General features: G+C 34.8%; 1 protein-coding gene across 1 annotated transcript in view; it reads left to right on the top strand.

Moving 5' to 3' along the window:
• The first annotated feature begins 1,253 nt into the window (after positions 1-1,253).
• The window catches only part of KLHL1 (kelch like family member 1), a 790,359-nt gene continuing 778,749 nt past the window's right edge, over positions 1,254-12,863 (top strand). Inside the window, exon 1 of the mRNA XM_038007727.2 lies at positions 1,254-1,405. The gene's annotated coding sequence lies outside the window, so the exon portion shown is untranslated. The remainder of the gene's footprint in view (positions 1,406-12,863) is intronic.

Below are 12,863 nucleotides of genomic sequence, written 5' to 3'. Positions count from 1 at the left end.
CTTGCCTCTTCTAAAGGCTTATTTTTTAATTATTATTTTAAGGAGAAAACATGTTGTTCATCTAACACTAGATGTGATTCCTATATTTACCATCCTCTATTTTCTTTTTAAACCAATATTTTAATTGTGTCTGTACATTTAATTTATGGCTGGCTTTGAAGGTTTAGGAAACACACACATACACGCACCCAACAGAAAAGGTTTATTCTACATTCTGGAAAAAAGAAAAAGAAAAGAAAAAGAAATAAATGAAAACCAAAAAACACAACAGCAGCTAAAAAAAATTTGACAAAATATATAAAACAACAATGTTTAGTTATTGCATATCAGGCAACACAGGGGAATATTACCTCAGAGGGAAGAAACAAGAAACAAAATCAGTTCTGTTAGTTGTACTACTATACTCCTTGAAGAAAGATTACAGACCTAAGCCATAAAAGAGAGTTGGCGGAGCCCAGTAAACTGCCTGAAATGAAGAAATGGAAGGCTAAAGGAGGAGTAAAGGAAGGCCAGCGTGGCTAGAAATTCATGAGGCAAAACAACAGAGAAAAGAGAACTGCACTGGACATCTGCAAAGTGTTCCCTCGGAGTCCTCAGCTAGGTACTAATCAGCACTTGTGGTGAGGACGATACCAGGTGTTGGGGAAAGAACCACCTAAAAAGAGTAAGGGAAAATGTCCTCTGAGCTCAGAGAGGATTGTAAAGTGTTCATGTTACCGTAAACCAGAGGGGAAAGCCCCAATTCGTGAAGCATTAAGGATGCTCACCGGGAGGATATAATAGTCCTAATGATTCAGGCAACTATTACAAACATAAAACAGGTGGAGTAAAAACAGGTGAAGCAAAACCCTATATAACTGAAAGAAGAAATACACAAATCCACAACCATAGTTAGAGATGTCAGCATACATTTCAATAATTGCTAAAAGAATTATAAAATTAGGAGGGATGTATAAAACTTCAACAACACCTTAAACCAGGCTAAAGTATCATTTTGATAAGGTATTTTGTGTCTATATTCATTAGGGATTCTGGTCTCAGTTTTTCGTACTGTCTTTGGCTTGTTTTTATATCAAGGTAATCTTGGCTTCATGAAGTAAATTGGGAAGTTAATATGTTTCAGCTGTGCTCCCACCCAAACTCTCATCTTGAATTGTAATCCTCTTAATCCCCACAGGTCAAGGGAGAGAGCAGGTGGAGCTAATTAAACCATGGGGGAAGTTTCCCCATACTGTTCTCCTGAGAGTGAGTGAGCTCTCACGAGATCTGATGGTTTTGTAAGTGTTTGGTAGTTCCTCCTGAGTTTATTCTCCTTTCTTCTGCCTTGTGAAGAAGATGCCTTGCTTCTCCTTAAACTTCTGCCAAGATTATAAGTTTCCTGAGGCCTCCCCAACCATGCTGAATTGTGAGTCAGTTAAACCTCTTTGCTTTATAAATTACCCAGTCTCATGCAGGGTTTTATAGCAGTGTGAAAACAAACTAAGATAGAATGTTTTCTGCTTTTCCAATACCTGAAGAAATTATGTAGACTTGGTGTTAATTCTTGTTTAAGCTTTAGATATAATTTTCTAGTGAAACTAAGCCTGTGGAATTTTTTTTTTTTTTTGGAGTCAAATGAAAAATTCATTTTCCTTTTATTGTACTAAAGGCTATGCAAACTATTTTATATTGTGTGAAGTGTGACGTTTTATGTTTTTCAAAGAATAGTCCATTCTAAGTTGTCAAATTTATGTTTTGAGAGTTATAGTATTTTTTTTTTTTTTATCATTTGATGTCTGCAGGGTCTATAGTGAAATCCCATTTCATTTCTGATAATGGTAATTTATGTCTTTTTTCCTGTCAGTCATGCTACAAGTCAGTTTTGATTGAACTCTTCAAACAGCCAAATTTTTATTTTATTGATTTTTCTCTATTATTTAACTGCTTTAAATTTCAATGACTTACTTCATTACTTATTCCTTCTGCTTTCGTGGTTTTTATTTTGCTCTCTTTTTCCCTCAGGTTGGGGATTAGATTGATTTAAGAGTTTTTCTATTTTTCTAATGTATGTAATGCTATAAAATCCCCTCTCAGCACTGCTTTTGCTTTATCCTATAAATTTTGAAATGTTGAATATTCATTTTCATTCAGTTCATTGTATTTTTTTCAATTTCACTAGAGATGTCTTTAAACTACAGATGACTTAGAAATGGTTTGGTTAGTTTCTAAGTGTTTGGAGAAATTCTCATTGATTTGCTTGATTGTCTGCTTGTCTTTGTTGGTTTTCAGGTGGTTCCATTGTGATTGAATGATTTCACCTGTTTTAAATTTGGTATTCCATTCTGTAATGTGTACCATGGGTACTTGAAAATAATGTATATTCTTCTGTTTTAGTGTAAATTTGTGGATAAATGCTGACTAGATTCTGCTGGTGGATTAGATTAACTTCTATACCCTTGCCAGGTATCCGTATAATTGCCTATCAATTATTGACAGCTGAGTGTTAGTTTCTACTGATAATTGTAGATTTGTCTATTTATGCTTTCTGTTCTATCAGTTGTTTTATGAACGTTTTGCTTTCCTGTTTGGTGGATACATATTTAGGATTGCTATGTTTTCTCGGTGAAATGATTCTTCTATCATTATGCAGTGCTTTTTTTATACATGGTAATTTATTTTGTTCTTAAATCTACTTTATTTGATATTAATATAGCCACTTTTACTTTGATATTTGCATGATATATATTTTCCAGCCTTTTATTTTCAAACTACCTATACTGTTATATTTGAAGTGTTTCTTATAGACAACATACAGATGGGCTATGTTGTTTAATCTGTTTTGTCAATCTCTCTTTTGTTGTGGTATATTTAGAGCATTTACATGTAATCATTGATATGTTAGGCTTACTTTTGCTATTTCATACTTGTTTTCTGTTTTTCTTTTTTAATTTCCACTTTTTTCTGCCTAATTTTGGGTTACTTGAATATATTTTGGAATTCCATTTTCACTTATTTTTGGATGTTTTCATATAGCCTTTTAAGTGGTTTCTCTAGCTGTTAGATTAGATTTACATTCCTAATCACAGTCTGCTATTTCATCAGTTTGAGTCATCTCACTACATTCCCTTACCTTCTCCCACTTATAATTGTGTTCAGCACTTCTTCCACAAACATTTCAAACCACAGTGGTGTTATAGTTTTCACTTTACCCTTAGTATATGATTTAGAAAAATCAAGAGAACAAGGAAATTCTATTTTATTTACCTATATTGCATGTGTTTGTCTTTGTTCCTTTTTAGTGTTCCAAACTTTCCTTTTTATTGTTTCTTTTCTTATTAGAGAACTTCCTTTAGCCATTTTGTTTTGTTTTGTTTTTGTTTTTGTTTTTGTTTTTGAGATGGAGTCTCAATCTGTGGCCCAGGCTGGAGTGCAGTGGCACTGTCTCGGCTCCCTGCAACCTCCACCTACTGAGTTCAGCCAATTCTCCTGCCTCAGCCTCCCGAGTAGCTGGGACTACAGGGGCGTGTCACCATGCCTGGCTAATTTTTTTGTATTTTTAGTAGAGATGGGGTTTCACCATGTTGGCCAGGCTGGTCTCCAACTCCTGACCTCATGATTTGCTCACCTCCGCCTCCCAAAGTGCTGGTATTACAGGCGTAAGCCACCGTGCCTGGGCCCTTTAGCATTTTTTAGAATCAATCTGCAAATAAATTCTCTTAGGTTTCCTTCATTTAAGAAAGTTTTAATTTCTGAGTGTACACATTCCATCTTCCCCAGGACTTGAAAAATAGTTATTTTCTCAGGCAGTAGTTTCTATGGGAAATCCAGTCATTCTAATTGCATTTCCCATTATAGATAGCGTGATGCTATTCTCTGGCCGCTCTTAAGACTTTTTGAACAGTCTTCCATTTTCAGAAATTTAAATATTATAGACTTCCTCAGTAATTTTTTTTTTTTTAATTTGTGGCAGGGTCTCTGTTGCCCAAGCTGGAGGGCAGTGATGCAATCAAGCTCACTGTAGCCTCAGCCTCCCAGCTCAAGTATTCTCTCTCCTCGGTCTCCTGAGTAGCTGGAACTACAGGCACGCGTGCCACTACACCTGGCCTTTTTTTTTTTTTTTTTTTTTTTTTTTTTTTTTTTTTTTTTTTTTTTTGAGACAGGCTTGCTCTGTCTCTCTCAGGCTGGAGTGCAATGGTATGATTTCGGCTTACAGCAACCTCTGCCTCCTGCTTTCAAGCGATTCTCCTGCCTCAGCCTCCCGAGTAACTGGGGCTACAGGCACACGCCACCACACCCGGCTAATTTTTGTATTTTTGGTAGAGACAGGGTTTCACTATGTTGGTCAGGCGGGTCTCCAACTCCTGACCTCATGATCTGCCCATCTTGGCCTCCTAAAGTGCTGGGATTACAGGCACGAGCCACAGTGCCTGTCCCACCTGGCTATTTTTTTTTTTTTTAATTAGTAGAAACAAGGTCTTACTATATTGCCCAAGTTGGTCTCAAATTCCTGGGCTCTAAGTGATCCTCCCAAGTGCTGGGATTACAGATGTAAACCTCTACTCTTAGCCTTAATTTCCTTGATATTATTCTGAGATTTGCTTAGCTTTGTGAGTCTGTAGGTTTATTGAATAATTGATTGATTTAGTCCAACCTGGAGCGGTTTCAGCCATCATTTTCTTAAATTCTTAACACCTCCCTCTTCCTTTCCTTCTATGATTTCAATCACATAAACACTGGATCTCCTGTTAGAGCCCCACGAGTTCAAGAGTCTCTGTTATGTTTCAGTCCATTCTCCTCCAGATTGGGTAATTTCTATTATTCTATCTTCCAGTTCATTAATCCTATTCTTTCTCTCCTTTCTGCTATTAAGCTTACCCATTTTATTTTTGTATTTATTTTGTATCTTATGTTTCAGTTCTATAATCTTCATTTGGTTCTTTATGTCCTCCATATATTTGCTGAAAGTTTTTCTTTTTTCCTTTTCTTTTCTTTTCTTTATTTTATTTTATTTTTATTTTATTTTATTTTATTTTATTTTGAGATGGAGTCTAGCTCTATCGCCAGGCTGGAGTGCAGTGGCTCGATCTTGGCTCACTGAAACCTCCGCCTCCCGGGTTGAAAGGATTCTCCTGCCTCAGCCTCTCAAGTAGCTGGGACTACAAGCACCTGCCACCACATCCGGCTAAGTTTTTGTATTTTTAGTAGAGATGGGGTGTCACTGTGTTAGCCAGGATGGTCTCCATCTCCTGACCTCATGATTCATCTGCCTTGGCCTCCCACAGTGCTGGGATTACAGGCGTGAGTCCCTGCGCCCGGCCGAAACTTTCAATTTGTACTTTTGCTTCAAGTATATTCATAATTGTTCCTTGAAACATTTTAACATTGCTGCTTTTAAATTACTCTCATATAAATCTAATACTTCTATCATGTCAGTGTTGGCATCAGTTGATTTTTTTCATTCAGTGTGAAATCTTCCTTCTTCCTGTTGTTCGTATAATGAATGATTTTCCATTGTGGGTATTATAGTATAAGAATATAGACTTCATTTAATTTTCTGTTGTACCTTACTTTCCCTGACACCATTTTCACAGGAGAAAGGAGTGGGGCACTCTATTACTGCCAGTTGAAGACAGTAGTCTAAATTCTCTACTTAGTTTCCATTGTCATACAAAATGGGAGAATTCCTCCTTGCTACTGGACAGAAGTTCCTATTGAGACTTCTGGTCTCTATGCGGGCTCCATGATGGAGATGGCTTTATTAAGTCTGAGTGTTGAGAAGAGTCCTGGCTCTCTACCATCTTCTGACACAGCCCAAGTAGAGAGGAGCAAAAGTACCTTATTAGTGCTAAAAGGGATAGTAGTCCAGGCTTCCCCTGTTTATCAACACTGACATCACACATGTGGTACCCATTGCCAGTCAGTGAAAATGAAATTCCTAAATTCCTACTTGGTCTTATGACACCAGGCTTGCAGGAATTAGGTGAAGCTTTTTGTGGCCTCGTGTGAAATTCAAGGCTTCCCACTTGCCGTTTGCTGATGTAGATGACTGTAGAACCACAGATTTTCTGTGATGTTTAGCTGGATCACAGCAGTTACTATTTAAAGTTAATGTCTTGATAGGCTGTCTCTTTGGGCTAGAGATAACCTCTTTTGTCAGGGAATTTTTGTCTGTTTTTATTGCCATCTTCATCTTCTTCAACTCCAAATTCAAGATTTAGGAGGCAAAAACAAAATACAAAAGACAGTCTTCCTTCTCTCTATCTTTCAGTGTCTTATGTTTTCTCCTTAAATTTTAACACCAATATTTCACAATTTTAAAATAATACAAATTTTTGAAGATTGCTAAAATACTACAACTTTATATACTAGTACAGTAGTCTCTGCTTGTCAGTGGTTTCACTTTTCAATTTCTATTACCTGCAATCAGTCAAGTTCTGACAATATTAAATGGAAAATTCTGGAAATAAACAATTTATGATTTTAAACTACACACTTTTTTGAGTAGCATGATGAAGTCTAACATGTTCCTGCTCTGTCTTGCACAAGATGTGAATTATCCCTTTGTCCAGCATATCCTTGCTCTCTAAGTTACCTGCCCATGAGTCAATAAGCAGCCCTTTGGTTTACAACATTGATTGCTACAATATTATAGTGCATGTGTTCAGGCAACCCTCAATTTACTTCATAATAGCCTCAAAGTGCAAAAGTAGTGATGCTGGCAATTTGGATATGCCAAAGAGAAGCCACAAAATCCTTTAAGTGCGGAAGTAAATGTTCTTGCTATCATATGGAAAGGAAAAAAAAAAAAAAAAAGAAAATGCTGAAGTTGCTAAGATCTACAGTAAGAACAACTCTTCTGAGAAATTGTGACAGAATACTTTTATAATTGTTCTCTTTTATTGTTAATTTTTACTGTACTAAATTTATAAATTAAACTTTATCATAGATATATATGCATACAAGAAAACAGTGTATATAGGGTTTAATACTATCCATGGTTTCAGGCATCCACTGGGTGTTTTAGAACATATACCATGTAGATAAGTGGCAACTAGTGTACCTCCAAACTACTTTTCTACTTTATTATAACATATATCAGTTGGCCAATGATATTTTAGGTTGAGATATATATATGGAGATATATATATGTATGTGTGTATATATATATACTGCTAATGTACTCTTGAGGGGTTAGAGAGATTAAAAATTTTCAGTAAGCTACCAAAAACAATTTGTAAAAAGCCTTTTTATATAATAAGCAATAAAAATTAAATGGAAAATAAAGATGCAATATATTTATATATAAGTGATAGCTATGACTCAAAGCAATGAAAGTAACACTACTTTTTTTTAAAGTCAAGAAAATTAAGAGAACAGACTGAAGGCAAACGATGAATAAAAGCGGAGACAGTTCAATCATATTAGCAACCAAAGTCAACAATAGTTGTTCACCAGATGTTTGATAAGTTTGTACATGATGCTGATAGGTTGCCCTCTGATAACATACTCATGTATTGCAAATTGGAATGAAAACCTATGTTTTACAGCATTTTGCCAATATAAGACCCCTAAGAACTGTTTATACATTAGCTCAGTATATCCATTGATATATCAGAATATATATATCATATATATATCAATTATCAGAATATAACATCAGCAAAAAAATGCATATATGTTATAGCATTTTTCCATGATACATCAATTGAAATAGACTGCTGTCTAATAAAATATTTACGTTTTTTCCTCTGTGATGTTTAGCTGAACCACAGCAGTTACTATTTAAAGTTCATGTCTTGATAGTCTGTCTGTTTCATGGTCCTTTGGGCCAGAGAGAACATCTCTAGTCATCAGGGCATTTTTCTGTTCTTACTGGCATCTTCAGCTTCAGCTCCAAGTTTAAGACTTAGGGAGCAAAAATAAATAATAATGTTATGAGATATATGTGGTATCTATTATTGAAAGTAGTGCTTATCAAAATATTTAGTGGCAAGGAAATAGAAAGGAAAGATTAGACTATAGAATAGTAGCTACAGAATGAACTCAGCAATGTAAAAAGTATTATATCTATATACTGATTACGTACAACCATTAGTTTCCTAATAACAGTTTTAGAAAGATTGAGAGTAATAAAAACACAATTAATGCCATACTAAACTATTACAGATCTATATGCTTTATTTTTGGTCCTGTTACATTTCTAAGTGTTTTTTGTTGCTCTTTTCCATAGGTCTCTTACGTTTTAAATTTCTTTCTGCTTTTTAAGAGCATTTAAATCACTTTATTTTAATACATCAGTCACATTTCATGAGATTTTCTTTTAATCCAATATTTTTGTGAGGGATTAAACAAATGTCTTTCAATATATAATAGTTCTCACAAAGCAAAGTCCTTTGGGACATGCACAAGTTTAAATACAAAGTAAGAAAGCAACTTTAAGTAGGAAAAAGCAGGCCGGGCACAGTGGCTGACACCTGTAATCCCAGCACATTGGGAGGCCGAGGCAGGCAGACCACCTGAGGTCAGGAGTTCAAGACCAGTTTGTCCAACATGGTGAAATCACGTCTCTATGAAAAATACAAAAATTAGCTGGGCATGGTGGTGGGTGCCTGTCATCACAGTTACTTGAGAGGCTGAGGTGTAGTGGAATCACTTGAACCCGGGAGGCAGAGGTTGCAATTAGCTGAGACCACACAATTACACTCCAGCCTGGGTGACAGGGCTAGACTCTGTCTCAAAACAAACAAACAAACAAACAAAACACCTGAATAAATACCGATTGAAAAGAAAATTAAGCATTTTGGTGTTAGTTCAAAGTTAATATTTACTTTCCATTTTAACATTTTAAAAAGTGTTTATTGATTATGAATGTTGATATGTAATATTTCTAAGTCACTTTAAAAAGTAAATATTTGACTAGTAAGGAATCTGCAGCAAAATGATGAGAAACAACAAAACATAAATTTTTAAAACTGAGTGAGCAGTGATTTCTGCATATTCCAACATATCTACATTTTCTAAATTTGAAATATAGCCTACTTACTAATTTAAAAATTACAAAAACTAATAAAGTTAACTATAAACAAATCATTTGAAGGGTACTGATCACTGTAGACTAAGATGAACTTGAAGGATCTATGCAGATGTGTCAGTGAATGATGCTAAGCAAATTTAATAATGCCTCTTTTGGTTAATCCCTGATAACCCTTCAAACAATTTTGTGGTAGGCTCACTAGTGATGCCCCTGAACAGTAGTCTTCAAATCAATCAAGATTTTACTTCACTTTATTAATTCCTATTACTTACAGAACTTCCCTTAAGAATAGTCTTCTGTAAAGACTCTCTGCCTGATCTTTCGGCTATAATGATAACCTTTAGTATAGATTGTCAAATTTTGTATTCCCTGGATGTTAACGACAGAAAATTTAGATTCCCCATCTCACAAGAAGAAAACCCATACACAGAGCTTACTAACAGTAAAAATGAAAACAAAAATTGACTTTGTCTACATATGTATTTAAAGAAAATCTACATGGCTATGCATTTTTAAAAATCATAAAAATGTTGTTAGGGTACTCAGAGTCATAGTTTTCACATATATATATATATATATATATATATATATATATATATATATGAAAAAATATATATATATTGAGATGGAGTCTCGCTCTGTCGCCCAGGCTAGAATGCAGTGGCTCAGGCTCAGCTCACTGCAACCTCCACTTCCCGGGTTCAAGTGATCCTCCCACTTCAGCCTCCTGAGTAGCTGGGATTACAGGGGCCCAGCTAATTTTTGTATTTTTAGTAGAGATGGAGTTTTACCATGTTGACCCGGCTGGTCTTGAACTCCTGACCTAAGGTGATCTGCCCGCTTCGACCTCACAAAGTGCTGGGATTACAGGCATTAGCCACCATGCCCTAATAATTATATTTTTATGTTATTCTTCAGAACACATTCACATAATTATGGTGCTTGATAGATGGAATCATATTTAAAAGGAATGTGTTTTACAAAGGCCTTCTAGGACACATTTTAATAATTATTTCAAAATGCAACATATATTACTTTGAGCTAGATGTCAAAGAAGCAAAAATACAATAGTAACATGAAGAAACTGGAAAATACTGGACAATTTGACATCCAATGACTAATATATCTGAGATCAATATTTTTCTATAAAAGCTTTGTGAATATATTAAATGTTTTTCTTAGCCCTGTATAGTTTGTACACATTTAAGGACTGAATGATAACATAAAAAAAAAGCACACAAATTTTTCAAATTAAAACACAAATTACTTGAAGTTATACCTTTAAAGTGTATTTCTATAAAATGTATAAAAAGAATATATGGTGGTTTAGAACTTTTAATTTAGGGTGAGAGTTATTTAATTGATATTCTGATTTCTACACTCAGACAATTTTGTTAATGTTATAGAAATGGACAACTTTAAAACTAAAATATTTTCAAATGTCCTTAATTGATGACAAATTTCTGATATACATCTTTCAAACAAGATTTTGATTATAAATAGAAAAAACTGGAAAAAAGCCAAGTTCTTTGTAACTTTTTATTAGTATTTTTGTGATTATTCATATGAAAATTTTAAGATGGGTGATATGGTTTGGCTCTGCGTCCCCATCCAAATCTCATCTCAAACTGTAATCTCCATGTGTAATTCCCATGCAATACCAGGAGGGACCTGGTGGGAGGTGACTGGATCACAGGGGTGATTTCTGCCATAACATTCTCTTGATAGTGAGTTTTCATGAGATCTGATGGTTTAAATGTGTGGCACTTCCCCTCTCTGACTCTCTCAAGATGTGCCTTGCTTCTCCTTCACCTTCTGCCATGATTGTAAGTTTCCTGATATTTCCCCAGCCATGTAGAACTGTGAGTCAATTAAATCTGTTTTTCCTCGTAAATTACCCAGTCTCAGGTAGTTCTTTATAGTAGTGTGAAAACAAATGAATACAATAAGTGAAATCTTACATAAATTAAAACAATATCAACATTTCTATTATAATTTAAAGGTATTTCAAAGTTTTCCTCCAGGATTTTAAGGGTTATTTATATGACATACGATAAGCAAAATTATGGAGTAAATAAGCAGTAGCCTAAGCATGTGCCCATGGAGTTATGCAGTACAAGATAAGAATAAGGAAAAGTTGAAAAGAGCATTGTATATACACCACTCCTGTATGCAATGAATCAAATCAATTCTATAATTTCTATATTACTAAATATCACTAAAAAATTTCAGAGTACCTAACTATGTCTTTATATGCATAGGAGGAAGAGTCTTTTGGAAGTAGCGTATTGCTTCAAATAGAGAAACTTTTGATAGAAGTGGAAATAAAATTCTATTATATATACAGTCATCAGCCAATTGCAATATTCCAATAATTTGCTTAAAATATATACCATTACTATAGTCAACTATACATGAGAAGAGTGGATGCATATAACATTTCTCCAAACATTGTGATAATTATTTTGTGATGCTTAAATACAGAGGTAAATAATTCAAACTTCCCTATTTAAAACTTTTTTTTTTGAGATGGAGTATCCCTCTGTCACCCAGAATAGAATGCAGTGGCGCAATCTTGGTTCACTGCAATCTCCACCTTCTGGGTTCAAGTGATTCTCCTGCCTCAGCCTCCCAAGTAGCTGTGATTACAGGCACCCGCCACCATCACTAGCTGCTACTTACATTTTTAGTAGAGATGAGTTTTCACAATGTTTCCCAGGCTGGTCTGGAACTCCTGACCTCAAGTGATCTGCCTGTCTCAGCCTTCCAAAGTGCAGGGATTACAGGCATGAGCCACTGTACCTGGCCAAAAACATGTTAAAAACAGACTAGATTATAGGCTTTTCAAATATATTTCTGGTACAGTGTTTGAGTGCTAGCAGGCTCTCAATGGATGGATTTTGAATAAATGCTGCTAGATTGTGCAGATTGGCTCATTTGGCACCCTCTCTGAATCCTTTCTCCTTAGCATTCCTCTGTTATTGTGGTTGAAATCCAGGAGCAAAATTATCTATTTTTTCACGGCAAGGACTCGCCATATGACCTCAGTTAGGCCAAACAGATGTATTATATCTCTATAAAACTTGGGAAGCAGAAGTTAGTAATGTGATATGGTAGCTCTATATGAAAACATAAATACAAGTGTTTAGTTCTCTTAGGGAAGATCTAGCAGACATTTTTTTTTTCCCCCCAGGAAATGATTTAATGGTATTTCCCAGGAAGTGATTTAATGGCGTTTCCATTAGGACAATCTCATTTACATTTGGATACTGTTTCTAGTCATATTGTTCCAGCGTTGCTGCGTTACTGTATAGGTTTATGGCAGGCAATAGTATTTATCATGCTGTATACCCTTACTAAGCTATGTATTCAAAGAGTTTGTTTAGAAGGAAATATTTTTCTAATTCATACAAATTTGCCCTATGGGCTTGTTGCACCAACCTCATTGCTAACAATGTAGTATTCAACCTTGTTTTGTCTTTCTAGAAATTTTGTAGGCAAACTAATACAAGATTCCCTTTTCTGTTTAAAAGGATTACATTGGACTCTGTTTGCAACTTACAAACTCTAACTGAAATGAAGTTCTTACTTCATTACCCTCTTACTGTATAACTGGTAATTATACTATTTATACTATTGCAATTATACTATTATACTATTATAATATATACTATTATAATATTATACTATTATACTATTATACTACTATTATACTATTATACTAATTATACTATTGCAATTAAATGAAATTCTTTTTCATGTTTCCTGTTTACATACTTACAACACCTACATTAAGGGAAACATTTGAACCAATAGTCTACGATATTGGAAATGCTTTTCTTGGTAGGTA

This window comes from Chlorocebus sabaeus, chromosome 3 (assembly GCF_047675955.1).
Source record: "Chlorocebus sabaeus isolate Y175 chromosome 3, mChlSab1.0.hap1, whole genome shotgun sequence".
In the NCBI taxonomy this organism is placed as follows: domain Eukaryota; kingdom Metazoa; phylum Chordata; class Mammalia; order Primates; family Cercopithecidae; genus Chlorocebus; species Chlorocebus sabaeus.
The sequence above is the reverse complement of the archived record's forward strand: the minus strand, read 5'-3'. Positions and strand labels throughout refer to the sequence as shown.